The 16,610-nt window shown below is 40.4% G+C and overlaps 2 protein-coding genes across 5 annotated transcripts in view; one reads left to right on the plus strand and one right to left on the minus strand.

Moving 5' to 3' along the window:
- Positions 1-16,610, minus strand: part of LOC124113049 — a 29,626-nt gene that overhangs the window by 7,167 nt on the left and 5,849 nt on the right. The window lies entirely within an intron of this gene.
- The window catches only part of LOC124120841 (zinc finger homeobox protein 4-like), a 128,425-nt gene continuing 121,641 nt past the window's right edge, over positions 9,827-16,610 (plus strand). The window contains exon 1 of one of the 4 annotated variants that reach the window (XM_046483724.2): positions 9,827-9,941. The gene's annotated coding sequence lies outside the window, so the exon portion shown is untranslated. The remainder of the gene's footprint in view (positions 9,942-16,610) is intronic. The other 3 variants (XM_046483725.2, XM_046483721.2, XM_046483723.2) reach the window with 3 other exon arrangements.

Consider the following 16,610-nt stretch of genomic DNA (forward strand, 5'->3'; position numbering starts at 1 on the left):
ACAATTTGGCAGGCCGGCCTTTAAAACTTAAAAATTCAATCTGCCTTGAAAGGCCTTAAAATTCAAGGAAATGCCAAGATAAGGCCTTGAATTTGTCCCAGATAACTCAGAGAATGATGTATCAAATCGAAGATTAATCTGTAACTCGATTGATATGTATCATTGAAACAATTGTATGTGGAATTGAATGTATTTATCCACTCTGTATGGCTCTACTCTGTACCAATGGGGGAGCACGGGTGGCCAAGTTGTCTAAGGCACCGCATTTTAGTGTCCAGAAACCTATTATTGTGAGTTCGAAACCCTGCTTTGCCTTGATTATTTTTCTTGGTTTGTCAGCACTATACTTGTGCTCGTTGGTTTCACCAAAGTCTGAGACCTGCATCACTTCGGGCTTTCCTCCCACATTAAGTTGACACCCTGTAATATAACTGGAATACTGTTCAAAGCGACTGATGCTCGCTCGCTCACTCACTCACTCACTCACTCACTCACTCACTCACTCACTCACTCCTGTACCAATGAAAAAAGTAAGAATGTCCTGATAAAGTCTGCTTGGGTCCTAAATGTAGCCATGTAAAGTGTTGTCATTGCCTTGATAAGGCCTCACATTTGGTGGCTCAAGTTGTGTATGAAGCATGAAATATGTATGTACACTGTGAGTGAGTGAAACACAGCAGTTGAGTCCAGGCTGTCTTGGTGTTGCATACGTGAGGGCATGGATCAGTTCACGCGCCAGTGACACTGGTTAGTCCACACAGCAAGAGGCTGGAGCCTCATTCCTTGTTGTTGAGCTTAAAATGTCATTATGTTACCTGATTATAACTGTAACATGGCTTTGGTGGCACAAGGGAATCTCGGAATCTGCTCAGAAAGTACGACAAGAAATCTCAAATATTGGAGAGTTCTTATTGTTTGATAATGCAGAATGCATCATCACATGAGAAACAAGTCTGTCAAACTGTTCCAGACACCTGGTCAATTCTTGAAAAATATGGAGATTTTAGGTAACTTAAAAAGTGGCAATAACTTTTATACCTGACATTTCAGGTTTTGTTAGGATGACAAAATTAGGAGGTTGATGCTGATGGTGTCATGTTTGGTTTTAAATATCATATCATCTGCTACTCTGCATCTGTAGTTGAAGCAGTGATCTCACTGTTAATGGGAGAAGGTGGAGCAGGGTCGGGGGGACTGCAATCAGGTGCCAGATTATTACATGACTTGTAACAAATCATTCAACAATTTGACAGCGATGCATCACTAAGTCTTACTTATTCATCTTGAGTAAGGGCAGCGAGAAAACTAGTTGTTTTGGCTTGCATTGTGTTTCTGACACTGGAATACTTGGAACCATATTTTGGATGTTACATGTGTGTTGAATCTGTGGAAGCATGTGTTGAATCTGTGGAAGCATGTGTTGAATCTGTGGAAGTATGTGTTGAATCTGTGGAAATATGTGTTGAATCTGTGGAAGCATGTGTTGAATCTGTGGAAACATGTGTTGAATCTGTGGAAGCATGTGTTGAATCTGTGGAAATATGTGTTGAATCTGTGGAAGCATGTGTTGAATCTGTGGAAACGTGTTGAATCTGTGGAAGCATGTGTTGAATCTGTGGAAGCATGTGTTGAATCTGTGGAAACGTGTTGAATCTGTGGAAGCATGTGTTGAATCTGTGGAAGCATGTGTTGAATCTGTGGAAGCATGTGTTGAATCTGTGGAAGCATGTGTTGAATCTGTGGAAACATGTGTTGAATCTGTGGAAGCATGTGTTGAATCTGTGGAAGCATGTGTTGAATCTGTGGAAACATGTGTTGAATCTGTGGAAGCATGTGTTGAATCTGTGGAAACATGTGTTGAATCTGTGGAAGCATGTGTTGAATCTGTGGAAACATGTGTTGAATCTGTGGAAGCATGTGTTGAATCTGTGGAAGCATGTGTTGAATCTGTGGAAGCATGTGTTGAATCTGTGGAAACGTGTTGAATCTGTGGAAGCATGTGTTGAATCTGTGGAAGCATGTGTTGAATCTGTGGAAACGTGTTGAATCTGTGGAAGCATGTGTTGAATCTGTGGAAGCATGTGTTGAATCTGTGGAAACGTGTTGAATCTGTGGAAACATGTGTTGAATCTGTGGAAGCATGTGTTGAATCTGTGGAAGCATGTGTTGAATCTGTGGAAACGTGTTGAATCTGTGGAAACATGTGTTGAATCTGTGGAAACGTGTTGAATCTGTGGAAACATGTGTTGAATCTGTGGAAGCATGTGTTGAATCTGTGGAAACATGGGTTGAATCTGTGGAAACGTGTTGAATCTGTGGAAGCATGTGTTGAATCTGTGGAAACATGTGTTGAATCTGTGGAAGCATGTGTTGAATCTGTGGAAGCATGTTTTTTTCTGATGAAGTATGTGTTTTTCTGATGAAGTATGTATTTTTCTGATGAAGTATGTGTTGGTTCTGTGGAATTATTTGTTATCCTGGAAACATTGGTAAAAATAATATATCCCATTTGTGGAGCCTCCAGCCAAGATAAGCTCTATTATGTAAGTAATATGTAACCGTCATTTAGTTTGATAAAAGCAGAGCTCATCACAAACATTTAAAATTGATCTATATGATGTTGATAAGGATATAGCTTAGAAATAGATTGTGATGACTTGTTTTATGAGCAGTACATGTTTTTAGAGGTGGTAATATGCTGGAAAAGACATTTAAGTCCATGGACAGTCCTATTCAAGTTCTTCAAATAGACAAATATGGCAAATCTGTTTGTAGATGAAGTAAATACTCAATCTCTCTCACTCACTCATTCACTCATTCAATAAATGTTTTTACTGTAAGTTCGATAACCTCTAAGTTATTTTTGACAGAATTGTAAATGTCCAGATTGCAGGGATTTGACTGTGTGTGTCCAGATACCAAAGGTTTGACTGTGTAAATCGGTTTGTGTGTTACCGGGCAGCACCTTACCCAATCACAGCTTTATATGCACGTATGTAGATGTATAGATCTTTTGTTGCTGAGCAAGTGAGCAGGTCCCCATCTTACATGTCTTAAAACCATTGAGTAACCATGGATTCAAACCATTTTACGAATTCGGCTCTCCTGATGAAATGCATATATCCAGTCTCATCTTGTAATATATTAATTGTTTTCGTGGGGCAAGGACGAATACCCCAGATTCCATTGCAATCAATTTAAACATGCCGATCATAAAAGCTCTGTTTTGTATGAAAGTCATTTTAGGAAATGTAGGTTGGCATGTATTGGTTACTGGGCTATGCCGCATCCCAGAGAAATGGACAGGCAAATTTTGATAGTATTTAGCCAAATTATTCTGAGAGGAATCAATTGATTTACCATTTTGGTGGCAGCGGGTTTACTAACCCGATTCTGCGGAGGGCGATCAACTTGGGGAATCGTAATTGGTATACTTACGCAAAAGCAACCGTCATTAATATCTACAATCAAGTTATTAGGCTCGATGAAGGTGGAGCATTACATCTTTGCTGTGAGTCGACTAGTTCAGCTGTGACAGTTGTTGCTTGTTTGTCAGCTGCTGAAATGGAAGGTGTCGTGGCCTTTCCTCTCCATCATGCCTAATGTGTTGTGTGGTAGATAGCATGTATCGTGTATAGCAGATCAACTTTTAAAATATTGCCCTCATCATTCAGGCTCAGTTTGAATTTGGTTGAAGTGTGTATTTGTCTTTTTGGATGTAGGTAGTCTTATCTAAAGCTTATATATGTCTTTGTTGGGAATGAAGGGGTTTCTTGAAAAAAAGAGAAAAAAAACACCCTTGAATGGTGTTGTGTGCTGATAAGCAACCATCACTTTACTTTCACCATGACTAAAAGGAATTTTCCCTTCATGCTCTTAGAACCACCCTTTAATACCTCTGCTTTGTAGCGCTGCTCTATGATATTACCTGGACACAGTGGTCGATGGTGCCACAATTTGCTCTGAAGTGTTTGTCCCTTTGTTTTGCAAGGAGCTGATGGTAGGTTTGAATGACAGATGCTGTTCAACTATTATCTGTGATCTCTCAACAAAGCAATAGATGTCTGTGACCTGTGTCACACACAACACAATACATCACTTTATATACCACGCTAAAACACCATTCCACACTTTATAAAACATCCATACAATAACACCATTCAAGACTTTATTAAACTTCAACCCTATAACACCACCCCAACCTATAACTCTACCCCAACCTATAACTCTACCCCAACCATTAACTCTACCCCACACTTGATAAAACACCCACTCTATAACACCACCCCAACTTATAACTGTACCCCACATTTTATAAAACACCCATTCTATAACACCACCCCAACCTATAACTGTACCCTACACTTGATAAAACACCCACTCTATAACACCACCCCAACCTACAACTCTACCCCACACTTGATAAAACACCTATTCTATAACACCACCCCAGCCTATAACTCTACCCCACACTTTATAAAACACCCACTCTATAACACCACCCCAACCTATAACTCTACCCCACACTTGATAAAACACCCACTCTATAACACCACCCCAACCTATAACTCTACCCCACACTTGATAAAACACCCACTCTATAACACCACCCCAACCTATAACTCTACCCCACACTTTATAAAACACCCATTCTATAACACCACCCCAGCCTATAACTCTACCCCACACTTGATAAAACACCCACTCTATAACACCACCCCAACCTATAACTCTACCCCACACTTGATAAAACACCCACTCTATAACACCACCCCACCATTATACCGCCATAAACCTTCACCATACACTTGATAAAACACCCAGCCTTAAACACCCCAACCCTCCCACACTTTATATAACACCCACCCTACTGTTTTATACCACCCAATAACACCACCCCACACATTGTAAAACACCCACTCTATTATGCCACCCCACATGTTATACTGCAACCCTGTACTACTGTCTCCTCATTGACATTTACAGTTAGGACTGGGCATGGTGTTAGGATGTACAATGTATAAGGATGATACTGTCTGGGTGAGATACACATGTATATGGGAACTGATCCAATATTGATATGTGTTTAGTCACCATCAGAGTGTCATCATCTGACAGTCATCAAACCTTTATAATGATGATAAGCTCTTTTAGAAAAAAAGTAAAACAAAATGTAAGTAAATACAAATCTTCAACAGTTGTGACCTTATTCCGATATGTACCCTGCTGTTCCGACATCAGGATGAACTTCATGAAGACAAAACACAATTCATAAAGATCCTGTATTTCTTTTGTTACAAAGGTTAGAAGCTTTAGTAAAGTGAAAAATTCACTGATTTACAAGATAGGGGAAATAACTTATTCTACATTGACAAAACTTGAATCTGTTTTAATGTGTGTGGTGAAATGTACACTTCATGCTTGTGATGACAGAACATTAAGTTATATGAATATTACATGAGTTACTGAGCTTCACCACATTGTATTTCTTTGAAGTCTGCATTTAGTCATAGGTTGTACAGAGAGTAGTATTTGAAATAAATTCAACAGGTGTGAACAGACCAAATTTTTATGGTTAATGAATTTGAAAGATTTGCTCTTTGTGGGAACTATACACTTCAGTTATGAATAAAAGTGTATGAAATTTTCTAAATTTTTGTCAATGTGTACTAATATGCATGAAAAGGATAAACTGCCAATTATTGTGCCGGAATGTGGCAATATTGACATGCAGACACCTGATTGTATTATAGATAGAATACAAACAATGTAGATTTTGTGTATGCTGTTGTTCCAGGAAAAACCTATGCTGTGAGTGTATGCAAACTTCCCCTTGTGATAACATTCTGATTTTTGTCACCTCGCTAAACCGAACCAGATCTCTCCTATTTGAGTATTCTCAGACTTAATTCAGGGTTTGTGGAATTTCTAAATCCTGTGAATCCGGTAGATTGAACTGGTTTCGTGGAGAGCCATAGTATTTGAAACATTGTATTGGATCCTCCCTTCCTTCATGCAGGTTATAAATATTGTATGCACCCACATCCAGATGATGTGTAAAGTTAGTTATCTATGATGTTTTTTAACGGGCGCTGTGGTATTATTTACAAGGGATTAAGCCCCGAGGTCCAGAGAAGATCCTGCCAACACGATGCTGGGCCCACGAGGCAAGCCAAACAAAACACAAACACCTTGCAGTTGGACGTTTATTGACGATTGTTTGTTTTGACGGAAAACAATGCCGGTAAACAGAAAGGACAGAGGATCAAAAGAAAGCAATGTAGACAGTCCCAATAAACAAATTTAAGCAGCGATAACGTGAAGCCGTTGCAACGTTTATCTTGACACGATGAAAGCTGCCTTCTGATTGGCTCGTCACTTGTGCCCCTATCATATATACAAGTAACTTCAGTTGGGCTTGCATGTTCTTCTTGTGTGGGGCCAGGGTTTTATTGGATGATATGTTATTCAACTTCTCCATGTAGACATTGAGACTTTTTCAAAGGTTCTGATATATCATACTTTTAAGAAAATGTTGAAACTGTTTATAAGGCCACAGATCAGTGACTTTTGATTTGAGTAAATCAGTTGGTTAAATGTTTTCTTTTGTGTTCTTAAATTTAAAAAGAAAATCAAATATGCAAACATTTGGTGATTACTGATTGTATCAAGGAACAGAGGTGACAGTTTTTAAGCTCTTTTGGAATTCAGGGTTGTCCTTTTTTAACTTGTGTTAGAAGTATGTAAGATAAACTAATAGGAATATTGAAATAAGCCCATCTATAGAGCATTTGTTTGATTTTTTTTTCTTGATTTTTTTAAAAACTAGTACATTTTGAATGATATGTTAAAAAAATAGAGATGGAAAAAAGTCATCCCTGTTTCAATCACAGATGTAGAACCGCACAGAGCAATTGAAAAAAAGGAAAAGGATAAAAAAGTGACATGAAGAAAAAGACAAACACAGAAAAAACAGTCATGCCAGCTAAGTAAGAAACATGCGTCATGGAAGTTTAAATTGAGGAAGATTGCGGGTCTCCATCAGACTGTGGTGGCTGTTTGGGCTGGTATGGGGAAGTTTAAATGAAGAAACATACGTGTGATAATGGGAAGCTAAATTTGAAATATTATCAGCCATTCCTGTCTTTTTTTCATTTTTTTTATCAAAAGTGTATTAATTATTGGGCCTGAAACATCTCCGAAGCAGCAGTAGATAGCGTTTATTGCAGCAGTAATCTATGTCACATGATAACTGGCAAAAAAATAATCTTCATAATTCATACTTAAAAAAACGGATGTAGGTTGGGAGATGTGAGAGTCAGACCTCCATGAAGTGTTATGTTGATTTGATTTCAATAAGGGAACACATATCATATAGCAGAGGTTTGCAGGGGATGGAAGTAAAGGGGTTTTACGAATATTTCAGCACATAAATTTACATGATTGACAGAATTGTAGCTGTGTTTTTTAGGGGGATATAGGTGTTTCAAATGTGGAATGACTGTTTACCTCACTCTTCCTTCCAACTTCTATGTCTAAAATCGGTAACGAAGAATTTGAAAAAGGATTTTGGTGTTAATGGCTGATGTTTCCATCATCAACTCGAATAATGTGTGAATTTGAAACTCATGTTCATCGTCAGTGACCTTTACATCACAATAAGCATTTGTGGCAATATTGTTTCATGGAAGTTTGTTATTTTTATTGCCCAATTGAAACTGAGTGTTTTTCCATTTTGAGCATCCATCTCGGCAGATCATGGCTGCTTTTTCTTGTGTTGGAATGTTTGGTAATGAATATCTGATGACTGCTGTCTGCTTTCTCATATATGTCAGTCATACTGTATTGTACAAAGTCATGATTCCTCAAAAACTTAGATTTGATTTTTTTAAAATCCTGAACTGTTGAGAGACGAGAGAGACAGACAGATGGACGGACGGACGGATGGATGGACAGACAGACAGACAGACAGGTAATGCCATCCACAATATCAGACATCTGACTGCACGTTGCAGCAAAGAAGGGAAAGCGACAGAACAAGGCATCAGTATAATAGTGTTACTAGTTGTGTTGATGGAAACGCAAAATCTTGATGATTTTGTTTGTTCAGATAACTGTCCAGTGAAACTTTAATACAAGATGTTATCTCCAAAGACTATACACTTCTCTCCAAAGACAGGCAAAACAAAGACAAATATATGTAGTGAGTGTCTCATTGTGTCAATTTGTTGACTCAGGTCAATGGAAAACTCCGTTCAGATGTTGATAAATAATGTGTGATTTTAGTCATAATTACACCAGAATTGAAACAGCGTACCTTTGTAAATATCCAATTAAACCTGATGTGCAATAAATAAAATCAACTTTGAGTTGAATGATGCTAGTGTCTTGCTTGCTTTGGACCTACACGCCACATTGAGTGCGTCTGTTTCAAAGTGCCAGTATGTAATCTGGTCATAACCTGACATGGTGTGGGGATGCTGGAATCTTTCGATTCCACGGTGGAGATAACTTGAGGTGACTGTTCTTGGCATTTATTTTTCAAAATGCAACAGATTTAAAAGAGAATCTTCAAGTTGATCAGTGGAGGAGAGGTAACTTATGTAAATGAGAATTAGAATTTCAACTTAAAAGTTTAGAGAAAAGGAGTTACCATTCCCGACCTTGAGGGGATCATGGTTGATCAATGGAACTAATTTCTTTAGAGTCTTGCAAAATAATTGGTTTAAATTCATTAATTTTGCAGACTATAATGAAATGAAAAAATAATTCGATGAATTTGTGATAGTGTATTAGTATGCATGTCGTGTTTATCTAGAGAGAAGCATCTTCATTAATTCTGATCGCCCGTGATGGTGAATTGTCCATAATGATCCACCATTAGTCGGTTAGTCCGGCTACATTACCAATTGTAAATAATGAATGCAATTTTATGGAAGGGTCGTCTTATGGCACAACCACACAATGATACAGTAATTGTTGCCACAGAGCTGGGGGCTAGCTTGTTCATATGTGAAACATGATTTGCAATCCGATGGTGAACGGCATTAATTACATTAGTGATGTAAATATCGGGGGGGGGGGGGGGGGGGGGGGGGGGCTACAGTGTTCCCTCGCCTGAATCCCAGGCCCGAATCTGCGACTTCCGCACTCAACGCGATTTCTGTATATAAAGACATCCACATGTGGACTCTCCGAAAAGGTAGCACCCGGCATTCCAGTAAACTGAACCCCCCCATCCCCTTCCCTCTCCCCTGTTGTTCAATGAATCCCACTGCTGCCACTAGCTTGTGTACGATTGGGGATTACCAGAAGCTGACCTAATGTGAAGAAGAAGGAGTCTAATTAGAAATGCGTGTCAGGTGCTCCCGGCTCTGATTCAGTAAAAGGCTTTCAGCGCTTAACAAAGCCGTTATTAAGATGGAGGGAAATAAGATCAAAGGCTAGCTTTGCCACTTTAGTTTTTCTTCTTTTAAATCTATGGAGCAGTAGAGAGACAAAGCAACGGGTAGGTTTGTGTCTTGTGTACCCCAACCACCAGTACTCCCTTTCCCGCCACCACAAACAATGAGTCTGTAATTTATGCAGATGATGGTTTCAGAGCAGGTCGAGGGGTGACCTATTTGATTAAACGTTTGCGATCAGCCCGAGATAAGGTGACGTGCATTTCATTAGGGCTTTATCGATGTCTGCTTGGAGAGAGAGTTGGCTGGCTCATCGTGTGGAGGGTGAGTTGTGTGTTGACACTTATACAGGTAGCTATTGTTTGGGGATAGATTCGGACACACACTTGTTGAGTTTGATCCAAGTTTAGTCCGCTTGTTCAGTTTGGAGTTTATGTGGTGGTGTCTACCGGGGTGTTACTGTCAGGCGGAGGGAGACAGAAGCAAGTTGTCAACGTTCTGATTGGTTATCAAGGGTGTGAGTAGTGGCGTAATAAGGTATGTGTTAACATTGTATTCATTGTTCCCATTGTCAACAAGTATGCACTGTTTCATCACCAGCCTCTCTTACAAAGCTGTACACTCAATTTGGTTGAATAAATCACGTTCTCCTTCCCAGCCGATTCGTCACAGCTTGTAAGCTATGAAGAGCTGCGGTCTGATGACTGAAGGAAGCCTCTTTTGTTGTTCAGTAGTATTACAGTCAGTGAATCGCTGACATTGCACGGCCCACTGGCCACAGGGGGCGACATTGCCTGGCCTTTTGACTGCTGGAGGGTGGTGGGTGTGATTGACGGGGGAACACAGTGTTTGGTTGTTTGACTGCTGTTGTTACATGCTCTTGCTTTCTTCAGCTGTTGTACGATTGACACTCCTGCCAATGCTGGCCAAGTATCAGCCGCTCGCCACTCACCACTCAATAGCCTCTCTATATCTACACTCAGTAGCCTCTCTATATCTACACTCAGTAGCCTCTATATCTACTCTCAGTAGCCTCTCTACTCTCAGTAGCCTCTCTACACTCAGTAGTCTCTCTACTCTCAGTAGCCTCTCTATATCTACACTCAGTAGCCTCTCTACACTCGGTAGCCTCTATATCTACACTCAGTAGCCTCTCTACTCTCAGTAGTCTCTCTACTCTCAGTAGCCTCTCTATATGTACACTCAGTAGCCTCTCTATATGTACACTCGGTAGCCTCTATATCTACACTCAGTAGCCTCTCTACACTCAGTAGCCTCTCTACTCTCTGTAGCCTCTCTACTCTCAGTAGCCTCTCTATATCTACACTCAGTAGCCTCTCTACTCTCAGTAGTCTCTCTACTCTCAGTAGCCTCTCTATATGTACACTCAGTAGCCTCTCTACTCTCAGTAGCCTCTCTATATCTACACACAGTAGCCTCTCTACACTCAGTAGCCTATCTACTCTCAGTAGCCTCTCTACTCTCAGTAGCCTCTCTACTCTCTGTAGCCTCTCTACACTCAGTAGTCTCTCTACTCTCAGTAGCCTCTCTATATCTACACTCAGTAGCCTCTCTTCACTCAGTAGCCTATCTATATCTACACTCAGTAGCCTCGCTACACTCAGTAGCCTCTCTACTCTCAGTAGCCTCTCTACTCTCAGTAGCCTCTCTACTCTCAGTAGCAGGTATCTGCCTATCTGACCATATTCTTTGCTTGATACAGAAATGTTGTATAGCAGGCTAGGTCATGTCACAGTATCTGTTTATCAATCAGAATTGTGAAATGAAACTTTTACACCAAAAATTATTTATGGTTTGGAGATTATTTTATTATTTTATTTTTATCAATGGAAAAAGTGTCTTCAGAAAATGGTTCAGATCTTCATTAATACTTAACGAGAAAAGACATTTCCTGACCTGGCTGTGCCTCAGTGGGGATCCAGGAGGAGATGCTGGACTGAGAACACTGACACAAGGAGGGATTCGGTCGGGGAGATACAGGGGAAATAAACCAAACAAGTACATGACAAGAGATTACGTCTCCTCAAGTTGAGATTAGAATGGGAGTGACTGTGGGAAATGATGAAGCTGTCTCCATCTGTGGCTGAGGTGACATATGCAAGACACTATACTTAACATAGCCATATTCCCAGCCTAGATAGGACTGGCATAGCATATCCATGTTATAAGTCTGGATATGACATTGTCAGTCAGAGACGGGCATTACATAACAATGTTCTTAGCCTGGATGTGAAATTGTCAGAGACTGGCATAACTTATTTATGTTCTAAGCCTGGATTGTCAGTCAGGGACAGGCATTACATGTTCATGGTCAAGTCCTAGATATGACAATGTCAGAGACAGGCATGACTTATCCATGTTCTATGACTGGATGTGACATTGTCAGAGACAGGCATAACTTACTGATCTTCTAAACCTGGGTGTGACATTGTCAGAGACAGGCATGACTTATCCATGTTCTAAGCATTGATGTGACATTGTCAGAGACAGGCATGACTTATCCATGTTCTAAGCATTGATGTGACATTGTCAGAGACAGGCATGACTTATCCATGTTCTAAGCATTGATGTGACATTGTCAGAGACAGGCATGACTTATCCATGTTCTAAGCATTGATGTGACATTGTCAGAGACAGGCATGACTTATCCATGTTCTAAGCATTGATGTGACAATGTCAGAGACAGGCATGACTTATCCATGTTCTATGACTGGATGTGACATTGTCAGAGACAGGCGTGACTTATCCATGTTCTATGACTGGATGTGACAATGTCAGAGACAGGCATGACTTATCCATGTTCTAAGCATTGATGTGACATTGTCAGAGACAGGCATGACTTATCCATGTTCTAAGCATTGATGTGACATTGTCAGAGACAGGCATGACTTATCCATGTTCTAAGCATTGATGTGACATTGTCAGAGACAGGCATGACTTATCCATGTTCTAAGCATTGATGTGACAATGTCAGAGACAGGCATGACTTATCCATGTTCTATGACTGGATGTGACATTGTCAGAGACAGGCGTGACTTATCCATGTTCTATGACTGGATGTGACATTGTCAGAGACAGGCATGACTTATCCATGTTCTAAGCATTGATGTGACAATGTCAGAGACAGGCACGACTTATCCATGTTCTATGACTGGATGTGACAATGTCAGAGACAGGCATGACTTATCCATGTTCTAAGCATTGATGTGACAATGTCAGAGACAGGCACAACATATCTATGTTCTAAGCAATGATGTGACAATGTCAGAGACAGGCATGACTTATCCATGTTCTAAGCATTGATGTGACATTGTCAGAGAAAGGCATGACTTATCCATGTTCTATGACTGGATGTGACAATGTCAGAGACAGGCACAACATATCCATGTTCTAAGCATTGATGTGACATTGTCAGAGACAGGCATGACTTATCCATGTTCTAAGCATTGATGTGACATTGTCAGAGACAGGCACGACTTATCCATGTTCTAAGCATTGATGTGACATTATCAGAGACAGGCATGACTTATCCATGTTCTAAGCATTGATGTGACATTGTCAGAGACAGGCATGACTTATCCATGTTCTAAGCATTGATGTGACATTGTCAGAGACAGGCACGACTTATCCATGTTCTATGACTGGATGTGACATTGTCAGAGACAGGCATAACATATCCATGTTCTAAGCATTGATGTGACAATGTCACAGACAGGCATGACTTATCCATGTTCTAAGCATTGATGTGACATTGTCAGAGACAGGCACAACTTATCCATGTTCTATGACTGGATGTGACATTGTCAGAGACAGGCACAACATATCCATGTTCTAAGCATTGATGTGACAATGTCACAGACAGGCATGACTTATCCATGTTCTTAGCATTGATGTGACATTGTCAGAGACAGGCATGACTTATCCATGTTCTAAGCATTGATGTGACAATGTCAGAGACAGGCACGACTTATCCATGTTCTATGACTGGATGTGACAATGTCAGAGACAGGCATGACTTATCCATGTTCTAAGCATTGATGTGACAATGTCAGAGACAGGCACAACATATCTATGTTCTAAGCAATGATGTGACAATGTCAGAGACAGGCATGACTTATCCATGTTCTAAGCATTGATGTGACATTGTCAGAGAAAGGCATGACTTATCCATGTTCTATGACTGGATGTGACAATGTCAGAGACAGGCACGACATATCCATGTTCTAAGCATTGATGTGACATTGTCAGAGACAGGCATGACTTATCCATGTTCTAAGCATTGATGTGACATTGTCAGAGACAGGCATGACTTATCCATGTTCTAAGCATTGATGTGACATTATCAGAGACAGGCATGACTTATCAATGTTCTAAGCATTGATGTGACATTGTCAGAGACAGGCATGACTTATCCATGTTCTAAGCATTGATGTGACATTGTCAGAGACAGGCACGACTTATCCATGTTCTATGACTGGATGTGACATTGTCAGAGACAGGCATAACATATCCATGTTCTAAGCATTGATGTGACATTGTCAGAGACAGGCATGACTTATCCATGTTCTAAGCATTGATGTGACAATGTCAGAGACAGGCATGACTTATCCATGTTCTTAGCATTGATGTGACATTGTCAGAGACAGGCATGACTTATCCATGTTCTAAGCATTGATGTGACATTGTCAGAGACAGGCATGACTTATCCATGTTCTAAGCATTGATGTGACATTGTCAGAGACAGGCATGACTTATCCATGTTCTAAGCATTGATGTGACATTGTCAGAGACAGGCATGACTTATCCATGTTCTAAGCATTGATGTGACATTGTCAGAGACAGGCATGACTTATCCATGTTCTATGACTGGATGTGACATTGTCAGAGACAGGCATGACTTATCCATGTTCTAAGCATTGATGTGACATTGTCAGAGACAGGCATGACTTATCCATGTTCTAAGCATTGATGTGACATTGTCAGAGACAGGCATGACTTATCCATGTTCTAAACCTTGATGTGACATTGTCAGAGACAGGCATGACTTATCCATGTTCTAAGCATTGATGTGACATTGTCAGAGACAGGCACGACTTATCCATGTTCTAAGCATTGATGTGACATTGTCAGAGACAGGCATGACTTATCCATGTTCTAAGCATTGATGTGACATTGTCAGAGACAGGCATGACTTATCCATGTTCTATGACTGGATGTGACATTGTCAGAGACAGGCACAACATATCCATGTTCTAAGCATTGATGTGACATAGTCAGAGACAGGCATGACTTATCCATGTTCTAAGCATTGATGTGACATTGTCAGAAAGGCACGACTTATCCATGTTCTATGACTGCATGTGACATTGTCAGAGACAGGCACAACATATCCATGTTCTATGACTGCATGTGACAATGTCAGAGACAGGCACGACTTATCCATGTTCTATGACTGGATGTGACATTGTCAGAGACAGGCACAACATATCCATGTTCTAAGCATTGATGTGACATTGTCAGAGACAGGCATGACTTATCCATGTTCTAAGCATTGATGTGACATTGTCAGAGACAGGCATGACTTATCCATGTTCTAAGCATTGATGTGACATTGTCAGAGACAGGCACGACTTATCCATGTTCTAAGCATTGATGTGACATTGTCAGAGACAGGCACAACATATCCATGTTCTAAGCATTGATGTGACATTGTCAGAGACAGGCATGACTTATCCATGTTCTAAGCATTGATGTGACATTGTCAGAGACAGGCACGACTTATCCATGTTCTATGACTGGATGTGACATTGTCAGAGACAGGCATGACTTATCCATGTTCTAAGCATTGATGTGACATTGTCAGAGACAGGCATGACTTATCCATGTTCTATGACTGGATGTGACATTGTCAGAGACAGGCACAACATATCCATGTTCTAAGCATTGATGTGACAATGTCAGAGACAGGCACGACTTATCCATGTTCTATGACTGGATGTGACATTGTCAGAGACAGGCACAACATATCCATGTTCTAAGCATTGATGTGACAATGTCAGAAACAGGCACAACTTATCCATGTTCTATGACTGGATGTGACATTGTCAGAGACAGGCACAACATATCCATGTTCTAAGCATTGATGTGACATTGTCAGAGACAGGCATGACTTATCCATGTTGTAAGCATTGATGTGACATTGTCAGAGACAGGCATGACTTATCCATGTTCTAAGCATTGATGTGACATTGTCAGAGACAGGCACGACTTATCCATGTTCTATGACTGGATGTGACATTGTCAGAGACAGGCACAACATATCCATGTTCTAAGCATTGATGTGACATTGTCAGAGACAGGCATGACTTATCCATGTTCTAAGCATTGATGTGACATTGTCAGAGACAGGCATGACTTATCCATGTTCTAAGCATTGATGTGACATTGTCAGAGACATGCATGACTTATCCATGTTCTATGACTGGATGTGACATTGTCAGAGACAGGCATGACTTATCCATGTTCTGTACCTGGAAGTAAGATAGGAGATATGCCTGTGTCACAGAAAGGAGAGGTTATTTACAAAGTCATATTCACATGTAGTCGGGCATATCTATGACAGAGTCTGGAGATGTTTCCATTGCCAAGGATTAAGTTATCATAAATACAGATAGAAATTAGAAAGCATCCCTATCAGTTTATTCATAGGCATACATATCACAGAGAATTACATGGGCTTACCTACCATAGAGAACTACAGAACGAGAGAAAGGCCGTGGTAGACATAAGGTAGACAGTTAGACACATGACTGTTGTTTATCATTAGACAGATATCCATTATCACAGACAGACACAACTCATTTAGGACTAGTGGTTTATGAATGAATTCTTGGAACTAGTTGCAGTCTCGATACATCCTCACTGTCTGGACCAGTTGCTGTGTCTAAATCTGTCATCAGTGTCGATACATACTCACTGTCTGGACCAGTTGCTGTGTCTAAATCTGTCATCAGTGTCGATACATACTCACTGTCTGGACCAGTTGCTGTGTCTAAATCTGTCATCAGTGTCGATACATACTCACTGTCTGGACCAGTTGCTGTCATCAGTGTCGATACATACTCACTGTCTGGACCAGTTGCTGTCATCAGTGTCGATACATCCTCACTGTCTGGACTAGTTGCT

This window comes from Haliotis rufescens, unplaced genomic scaffold (genome assembly GCF_023055435.1).
Source record: "Haliotis rufescens isolate VD_foot unplaced genomic scaffold, xgHalRufe1.0.p SCAF_19, whole genome shotgun sequence".
NCBI classification, from domain to species: Eukaryota; Metazoa; Mollusca; class Gastropoda; order Lepetellida; family Haliotidae; genus Haliotis; species Haliotis rufescens.